A 10,958-nucleotide genomic window follows, 5' to 3' on the forward strand; every position below is an offset into this window, starting at 1 on the left:
GTCCGTTTACCTGGAAAATTAGAACATACGGAGTAGTAACTGATCACAGTAAGGCATGAAATGCAAGGACGAAGCGATTATGAAGGGTTGTAGGTAAATAAATGGGCTATCAGCGACAAGTTTGTAGCTGGCAAAGCTTTCCCACATAAGTGCATTCGAAAATCCGCTAGACCGCGGTAGGAGAATGCATATCGTTCACATTACTTATGCTCTGTACCCCTCGTGGGAGGATAGAGCGCCTACCAGAAGTTTCCGACTAGCTCTGTCCTGAGAACGCGTTTATGTTTCTCCCTAAAATCCAATCATTTTTTATGTCTACCTCCGTTCCCAGAACAATATGTTCTCTGACCTGTCTCTTTTCCAGTGGCCTCGTGATGACTTCCTCGATGTCTATCCTACCGAGCTCCAGATACCTTTCCCAATTTCACCTTCGTTCGTATTAAAAATTCTGACTTCAGCTTTTGCTGACAGTTTTTTCTCCTGAAGGAGTGCTGCTCTCGCCTGTCAATCCGTACCTACACGGCGGAATCAGACCCTCTTTCTTTATCTACGATTTTGGAAATTCAGAGACTTAATGAACGACGTAACGTCAAATAGAGGCGATGATATAGCTAGAGTCATTACTTGTTGATAGCGAAGTTAGAGCTGAGGGTGGGTATATACTGTATAATTGGACAAGCATCAACGCATAATTTTGATGCAGCCTTCACTCAAGATGCCATCAAGCTTAGCATGTTCAAGGTAGTTCTCAGAAACGGGTTTCGAGCTTGACAAGATCTATCAGAAGAAGATGAGACCACTCCGGATAAAAGCTAAAATGGGATTAAGTCAGAAAAAGCTTTGAAATGCTATGTGATGCTGGGCCTCTACGCATACTGACACAAAGAATAGATCTTTGCAGGTATCCTGGTCTAGGTTTCGAAAAAGACAAAACAAGAAGACAGAGGTCAGCATAGGCAAAATTGAGTCAGAGAAAGCCAACATACAAGCCCAAGATACAGAAGCAGACAAATTAGAAAAGAGGGCATTGGAGCTGACATGGAGATATGTATAGAACATCTGCTAAACACATCACAAATATCTGCACGAGGAAGTAATATCATCATGTAACGAAACCACCAATCAGTGTACAGACTTCTAGGACTTCCTCCCTATGCTATACCAACGACACGTCAACCAGCACTAGCAGCCTTCTGTTAACTCCGAGTCCTTGTTGACTTCAGCTTCTTGCATTACCCTGCCCGTCTAATCCAGAACACAATATCTGACTCCCCTAAATGAATCGTGGATTTCAAACATGCGTAATTTATAGGTATTCATGCCAAGTTTGGACTTGATAGTTTCAAATAAACTGAGCATTAAATAGAGAGTTAATAATAAAAGTATTTTTGTTACCTTCCGATGAGTAGAGAAATTGTGTTTCTGACGTTTCGTGACGTAGTATATGACACTTCTTTAGAGTCAATAAGTAACCGGATTGAATTCGGTTCAACTAAAATATTCATAAATCTGTTGGAGGCTCGAAAATGTGAGCACGGTGGTCACTAATGTCTATTTCGTCTTTATACTAGTATTACTTTATAGCTAATACCACACTTGTCTTTTCAGGCGTAAACCTTCACTTACACGAAAAGGCGAATCACGATAAATAGTGATGTGGCTTTTATACGATATCATAGAGATTAAAAAGCCACATCACGACCAGTTTAATATATATTAGAGTAGAAACGTTAACACAATAAAGTCAAGAACTAGCAATCATAGTTCAGAATACAGCGTGCTGACGTTAATGGAAGTTGCCATTTAGAAGACATGGTAGCTTCTGGTCTAGTACATATAGAAGCTATCACCATCGTCAGACCCCAGATCACTGACGGATATGTGAACTTCTAACAAACTACCTATAAGGGAATTCAAAGTATATCAAAGTGAACGACGTTAGTAAGATAGGCTCCGTCAATGTCTTGCAAATATGAGCTGGAGCCCCACGCTTGACATATTGCTAAACAGAAGCTTTCGGTTCCATATCTCTAGTCGTGTGCCTAATAAACTGGGGCAATACTTTAAGCATCAAATGGACGAAAATCAGTAACCTTTTACATTTTTATACCTAAAACCGAAGGTCACTAATCCGGAGCATCCAGCATTCAGTAGCTTCGTTGCCTGGGATCTGACTCCACTGTCAGTGACGAAGAATGAACCTCCCGTTTAATACCAAATATAAGACTTAAATTAATCCTGTCGGTCAGTGGTGGTAATATATGCCAAAAATAGGCCCAATATGAAGAGTTTGTTTCAAACGTCCGCTTACAATTACTTACTTACGACTGTTACCGCTTGAGCGAGAGCATAGACCGCCCACCTGTATAATCAGTCGAACTCTGTCAAGGGTAATCATTTCAAAATGTTTCCAGTTGTTATTCATCCTTTTCATGCCTACTTGCAATTCTCAACGCAGTACGTTCTTTGGTCTCTTTCTTTTCCGTTTCCTTTCAGGATTCCAAGTTAGCAGTTGCCGCATAATTCAGTTAGATTAGTTCCATAATGTATGTCTTATACAGCCCCAGGGCCTTTTCCTAATTTGCTCTTCAATTGAATGCTGGCTTATTCTCTTCCACAGTAAGCTGTTGCTGATGGTATTTGGTCAACGGACACTGATCATCCTACACAGACAACTGTTTATAAATACTTGTACTTTTTTGATGGTGCTCGTAGTAGCTCTTTGAGTGTCAGCTCCATACACTAGAACTGTCTTGACGCTCGTATTGAAGATTTTAGTTTTTGTATTGATTGACAGTTGTTCTAGGTTCTTTATGTTCTTCAACTGCAGGAATGCGGCTCTTGCTTGACTAATCCCCCTCTGTATGTCTGCATCAGATCCTCCACTTTTATTGATGATGCTACTCAGATAAGTGGAACTTTCCACCTCTTCCAAAGTTTCTCCATCAAGTGTGATTGAATTGGTGTTCTCCATGTTGTAGTTGAGAATTCTGCTTTCTCTTTTGTACATGTTGAGGTCCACTGATTCAGAGGCTTCTGCTATACTAGCTGTCTTCATTTGCATTTGTTGGTATGTGTGAAATAAAAAAAGCCAGGTCATCCGCTAAATTCAAATTGTTTAACTGAATCCAAGCTGACCACTGTATTCCGTGCTTCTCCTGAAATATAGGTCTTCATAATACAGTCAACCACCGGAAGAAGGAGGAAGGAGGAGAGTTAGCGGCCTTGCCTCACACTGCTTTTCGCTTATAACGCATCAGTTAGCTGACCTCCATACGCAACATTGCACTGAAGTCCGTCGTATGAACTCCGTATGATATTGACGATTTTCTCGGGCACTTATTGGTGTCGAAGTTGCCATAAGGTCCTCCTATCCACAATGCCAAGTACTTTCTCACAGTCAATGAAGTTGGTGTATAGCGATGAGCATCATTCGATTGATTGTTCGTTGATGATCCGTAGTGTCGCAATTTGGTCTGTGCAAGACCTATCCCTACGGAATCCAACCTGTTTATTTCAAAGTTGGGCGTCTACAGAATCTTTAACCCGGTTTAATGGCTTTCTAATGCAGGCTTTTCACGGTACTGATATTAGTGTGATTCCTCTGTAGTTCTCACACTTACTGAGATCTTTTTCTAGTGTCTCAATGAGGCATCCTTCATTACAGTTAGTCGGAACACTTTCTTCCTTCCTGTACGTTATGAATAAGACGTGAGGCATCTTTGCAGCCACCCGTATAGCTGACTTCAGTGCTTCATTTAGAATATTGTTAGGCTTTACTGCTTTTCTACTCAGAATTTGTCTGGTGACTATTCCAATTTCTTTAATTATTGGTGGAATGACGTCCATACGAAGGTCTGTGTGTGTTGCTTCAATGTCCAGTGGATTCAGTGGAGCTAGTTTGTTCAAGAGCTTCTCAGAGCGTTCTACCCATCTGTTCCTCTTTTCTTGAATCTCAGTGATTAACTCACCTTCTTTTTTCCTGACTAGTCGCTCTTGTTTTCGCTATATTACGAGTTTGTGATGTTGTTTGTCAAATGCTTCTTTAGCTTCTCTTTCATCACGACCTTAATCAGATGTTGATGTGGAGCAGTGTCATTTCCTCTCCTACTTCACACGTTTTCCACTGATTTTCTAAACCTTTTGTTGATGGAAACATGATCGAACTGATTATCTGTAGTATAGTCCAGTGAGACCTGTGTAGCTTTGTGTGTTAGGAGGATATAATGCTTCTTATAACCAGTTTGATGAGGGTACATGCATTTGCGAATCTCTCATTATTTACGTCTTTTTCTCATATCCCATGTCGTCTCATGATATTTTCGTACCTGGTGATGTTCATTCCGACCGTGGTGTTTGGATCTACCATCAGGTTCTTTCCTTGAGAATTTGTTACGATCGGTTGCAGTCCCCCATAAAACTGGTCATGGTCACTTTAAATAGTGGTCGGGCAACAGTAAATAACATTCATCTTAATTCCGTTCTTCTTTATTTAAAAGAGTGTCCTAATGATCATGGACCTATGATATTTCCATTCTATGAACGCTTTTCCTGCTATTTTAGATACCATCAGTGCAACATCTCGTGTGTGCGAAGCAATTGAATCGAGTATCACAGTATCATTTCCAAATGTTATACTTACTGTCGATCTCCGATCCAGTCGGTTTCATTCATCCCTCGACCCGTTAAGTTGTATCTCCACAGCTATTTGGCTGGCCATCTTAGTCTCCTACACTGTCCTGACATTCCACGTACCTATATTCAATGTTGTTCTGTTTGTCAGAAGGTGCATCGGCCTCCTGACTTTCGAAGATCTCGGTCCTAGCCATAATGTGCCATAATTCTTCTACGTAAATATCCTTTAGCTTCTAGTTCAGAGTTTAAATGATTTGAATTGTTTTTCTGGCTAACGCTTTTTAGCGAGTTTTTTCTGTGGGATGAGTTTACTGACTTTATGCCCAACTCTTCTTTAACCGAGCTTGAGACCGGCAGAAACCTCAAAAAGGCTACAAACGGAGTCGTCTACCTACGCATACAGATGGTCAGAAGTATGATATGGAGGGAGGCTTTTCAGCCCATGTGAAAATAATAATCATTAATGACAGTATTATAACCCAAAACAGGCAATGCACAGCGTGGCATTTAGACAAACATTAGAAAAAGTAACACGTCTGCAGACATACAAGTATATATGTAAAAGTGTAGAACCACAGAGGCATGAGTATAAAAGGTGTACGTGTTGAAGGCAACAATTTCTATGAAAGGAATATAGTCATCACGATGGCCAAAACGACTCAACAGTCGCATACTATCTGAGCTATCAAATTCTGTCCATAAGTTAAAAAAGACAACGTAAGTTTATTGTACCATGTGCTACACAAGAACTTTTTACTTACGTATTGGGTTGTATTCTAGCGGTTTGACTCTGGTGAAATTTGGAATGCAGCTGTATTCGCAGACAACACATAGTTAATGCTTTCACTCAAGTCAGAATGCAACAAAAAATTCACTCGTGACTTGCATTAGCTAGAATAAATATTTCGACCTACTCGATATAATAAGAGTTTTTCGGAATAATGTGCGTCATTGCAAATGTTTTTCCTGAAAAAACAACACCAATGATGTCTAAATTCAGTTGTAAAGGAAATGATGAAGCGACAATTTTTGAGTTTCCAATTATGAATAAGGAGTTTCATTGAGACATAGTGCATTTAACTCCTAGAAACTGTGTACGCTCCCACGTGTCAAAAATGTAAGATGACTAGAAAAATAAGAGTACTGGGTTCAGACTTCGTGCGTTCCTTACTTCAAAAGTAACAAGATAATCAATTACCACGCTTACTCTTTCAACCAGACAGTGATAAATCAGCGAAATCGACTCGTAATAATAAAATAGCCAACCTACGGTGTTATCAGGCGTACTATTTCAACACATGAAAAATGAATAAAAATGCGGCACACGAGCAAACAAACGATCAAATGAACCAATTGGAGCATTCTCAATCATTCATGGTGCATACGATAAACTCAAATATACAGAACTTAAAAGTTCACCATGACACATAACTCGGATCTACTACTACAGTCATCTATTTCGGTTCCATAATTTTAGTTCCATTTAAAGACTGCATAGAAGTCAGTAGGAGTTGCTTGATGTGCTGAATGAACGTGACAGAGCTTGAACAAAACGTTATCCTAGTATGTCATTATCATTCAGAAACCAGTTATTTTAGACATTGAAGATGACACAGGTATTCAGTGTTTGGCAACGCTTTTACCAGCAACACCTTCCAATATAATTCATACCCACCGAGAGAAATCAAATGACAGAGTCGAGGAGATCGGAAGAGTGTATTTGGCGATTACCAATATATCGGAATTCTCTGATCTAGTCTGGCTAGCGATTGCTGTAGATGTTGAGCACAGAGTTACCACACGTGATCTGATGCGGATGCAGGACCGAGCGCCTTCAGCTAGATGAGTCCACTAAAACATATGGCCAGCATCCAATGTTGAGAACTTACAGAGCTATTTATTTTGGGGATTTATTTAACGCTACAACGTGTAGTTGTGTTCTAATACTACAGTCTTTTTCCCTATCAAAAGGCTTGTATATCTGTTTCCTGAAAAATGGTACCAAGGCACTGATACTCTCCAGCCTTGGTTCCACGAAGCATGCACAGATCTGACAGCAACTGCTTACAACAGACTCAGCAAGTCAGAGCAAAAGTGGGTGTGTGTCACGTGCAACACAGACTCCGTAGTCTTGCTGAGTAACATCATTGTCCTACTGACAAGTCTTCGGAACAAGTTGTCAGTTAACTTGGAATACGATAGTAAAAAAACTGATATACAAACAAGAGAGTGCAACGGACTCAAAAACAGGGATATCGATAGGTATTCCATCGATGGAGCATCCATCCACACTAACGACGACGTGTCGAGGCTCAGTACCATCATTACGTCGACGGTACTGAACTCCCTAGGCAAACTCGGGTCTCCCAGCTCAGGGTCCCCGAACACAACAGTGGTTGCCAAAAACCCTGCATGTGATTCGACCCACGTTAAGAGAGCCCAAAAGAACCAGGCATCACCGCCTAAGCCGAGCAACCCAAGAGTTGCTGCACGGAAAATAACTGGTAATTTAGTCGCACAGTCTACCCCCAAGACTGTTCGTCCGGTCAATAAAGAGCCCATGATTCATAAACGCACACTGACCTCCAAACAACAAGTTACTAAACTTGAACCCATCGTGAAACCTGGTAAATTAACAACAGTTCGTGACGATTCTCTCATTATCATGAACCTCGTTGACAAGCCTGATCTTCCTCTCAGTCTGCAGGACAAAAACGACAGGATGCTCTGGGGTGAATTGAACAAGAAGCTCGAACTTCCTAGAATAGAGCCTTTGACGGTCACCCGGCTCACTCGAGGAAAGGATTCTAAGCATCTAAATCACCCGAGGCTTCTCCGAGTAACACTTAAGGCTGCTACCGACGTAGAGGACGTCTTGCTAGCAAGCCACTTGCTGAAATCAGATGGTAACGTAAGAATACTGCCCGACATACCGTACTCTGAGCGCAGTATCATACGAAACGTCCCTAAAGAATCTCGTGAGAAGTTTTTCCGCGGAAGAAACATAATTGTCCAAGGTATACCGGAAAATGCAGACCCTACTCAATCAAATTCTGACATCAGGGAATGGAAATTCATCAAACAGTCCTTGAGGCTCAAACACATACTGACTCAGCATGTGACGAGACTAGCCAAGAAGGACGGTGATCTTAGACCCCGTCTAATGAAGATAACCTTCCCATCTTCCCACATGGCGGCTGCAGTTCTGGAAGCATTTCGTGCTAATAGACGTCGATTGCCACCTGGAATCCACATGCACCCGGATAGGCCATACGAAGTTAGGACCAAGAACAAAGACAAGTTAGAGCTGACCATTCCACTTGTGGACTGTCTAAACGATAAAAAAAACGTGTAAAGGACAGGGCCTACCACCTCGGCAAACCTCACATAGGTGGGCTACCTGTCCATTCACATAAGGTTCATACAGAAAAACAGGACGAAGCTCACGCGTTCCAAATTGAAAGCATAAACTGCTTATATATGAACGCCGCGAGTCTACCAAACAAACTGGATGAACTACGTGAACTAAGCAACGCTAATAAGGCCCATCTGATAGGAATATCTGAAACATGGATATCTTCTCAGTTCTCGGACCAAGAGTTAGCATTGCCTGGGATGGCTTTGTTCCGCAACGACAGAAAAACAGGAATTGGGGGCGGAGTAGCCATATACATAAGCTCTTGCTTGGAGGTGCACCAGGTTCACAACCTCGAGTTTAACAATCTTGAGGAATCCATATGGTGCTCTGTAAGATTGTCTAGTACTTCCAGGTGTCTAGTCGGAGTCATTTACAGGAAGCCAACTGCCGACACTGAGTACGATAGTCGTATGCTGGAAGGACTATCCCGCTCTATCCGTCTCGGTTTCACACACATCCTGGTTCTAGGGGACTTTAATCTCCCTAGAGTCAACTTCGCGGAACACACGTACACTGGAGGCGACAACTCAATTGAAGCTCGGTTCTTCAACCTCATCGATGACTTGGGCTTATATGAAAATGTGAGGTCGGCAACTCGTTGGAGAAACAGTCAGACACCATCGCGCTTAGACTGTGTATTCACTAACGAAGAATTCCTAGTCGACAACCTCTCAATCCTGGCTCCTCTGGGAAAAAGCGAACATGCCGTCATAGCCTTCAGTTTTGTCATCAAAACTAAGCTAAGGTATCCCAACAATAATTTGCGTTGGAATTTTAAACGGCTGAATGTCCCAGCTCTACATGACTATCTACAACAGGTGGTTTGGGATGTTCACCCTCAAATCGATGTGGATGGTCATTGGGACTTCTTACTGCACACGCTCTTATGTGCTACAGACCATTCAGTTCCTCAAACGGTTCCCAAAAGCTTCAAGCCACCTACAGTAATCAAGAACCGTACCCTTCGCCTCCTAAGCCGCAAACGGCACTGTTGGGCGGAATACAAACGAACTAATAACGATGGAGCGTATAGGCAATACAAACATATCAGGAACACATGCACGAAGGCTATAAGAGAAGACAGGCTTCAGTACCAAACAAAGCTTATGGACAAATTCGCCTCTAACCCTAGAAGCCTATTCCGTTATGCAGCCTCTCTTCGTCAAGCCAAAACAGGAGTTTCTCAACTGCTAGGTCTTAACGGCCCGACCAACAACGATGGCGACGCCGCTAACCTTCTGGCGGCCCATTACTCTCAAACATTTCAACCGGCTGACATCAACTTTATTGACGACAGTCTCATCTCCAACTCCACAGGACTTTCTGAAGTGGACCTAAGCGCTGACTTGGTGTTCCGGAAATTGCAGCACTTAAGACTTGACACTTCTCCTGGCCCGGATATGGTTCATCCTGCCATACTGAGGGAGGCAGCCTCAATCCTGGCAACGCCGCTTAGCGTGATGTTTTCACACTCGTTTAGCCGAGGCAAATTACCGGAAAACTGGAAGTTGGCTCACATCACACCAATTTTCAAAGGTGGTCGACGCAATGAACCTTCAAGTTATCGGCCGGTGGCTCTTCTGTCATTACCTTCAAAACTCATGGAGTCCCTGATATGCGACGGTTTAAATGACTATCTACTGTCCTTAAATTTCTTCTCACCCCAACAGCATGGTTTCAGGAAGGGTTACTCTTGTATAACCAACCTGCTGACTGCGGTGGACAGATGGACAAGCATCCTCGATTGCAAGGGAAAGGTTGATGTCATTTACCTTGATTTCTCAAAAGCTTTTGATAAGGTTAACCACTTGTGTCTTATCAACAAGCTCAAACGACTAGGTATCAAACCACCTCTAATCGATTGGCTTACTTCATACCTAAAAAATCGACACTTTAAGGTTAGGGTTAATTTCACTTTATCTCAGGCTATGGAATGTCCTAGTGGGGTCCCCCAGGGCTCAGTACTAGGGCCTCTTCTCTTCTTGATCTACATAAATGATCTTCCTCAACAGGTAACGTCAGACTTACTACTTTTTGCCGACGACGTGAAACTTTGGAGAGAGATACGCAACCAAGACGATACATAGGCACTTCAGGAGGATCTGACGCGACTTCAAAGTTGGGCAGACGATAACGGACTTACCTTTAACACTTCAAAGTGTAAAGTAGTCCATCTGCGACATGTCGCAAACTACAGTTACAACTTAGGAAACTCCTCTCTAGTAGTATCCCAAGTCGAAAAAGATTTAGGAGTCCTGGTGCCCCATGACTTAAAGTCTTACGCTAACTGTGACAAAAATGCCTTCCGAGCAAACCTTGCACTGGTAACGTTGAAGCGCATTTTTGGACAGTCTGACGGACGAACTTTCCATACAATCTTCAATAGTTTCATCCGTCCCCATTTAGAGTACGGAAACATAGTACTCCCCCCCTCACTCCATAAGGACAAGGTCACTTTGGAGCGTATCCAACGGCGAGCTACGAAATCAGTTCGAGGACTCAAATCTAAGCCTTACGAAGAACGCCTCCGTTCACTAGACCTTTACCCACTAGAATATAGGCGTCTTAGAGGTGATTTACTAATGGCTTAAAGTATTCTTAACACTTCTGGACATCCTCTTAAACACCTACTTAAGCTTAGTTCGAATAATAATCTAAGGGGTAACACCCAGAAACTGGAAACACAACATAGCAAGACGGAATGTAGACACAACTTCTACTCCTTAAGAGTTGTCAAAAGCTGGAATTCGCTGCCGGCCGAGCTAGTCCAAGCGACTTCTCAGGAGTCCTTCAAGAGGCAACTTGACCTATTCTTAAGGACCAAGGACAGCATCACATTATGATTTACCAATTTCTTTTCCTTTTTTATTGTTAACATACCTAGGTTCCCGCCTGGAGGATTTGG

This window comes from Schistosoma haematobium, chromosome 5 (assembly GCF_000699445.3).
Source record: "Schistosoma haematobium chromosome 5, whole genome shotgun sequence".
In the NCBI taxonomy this organism is placed as follows: Eukaryota; Metazoa; Platyhelminthes; class Trematoda; order Strigeidida; family Schistosomatidae; genus Schistosoma; species Schistosoma haematobium.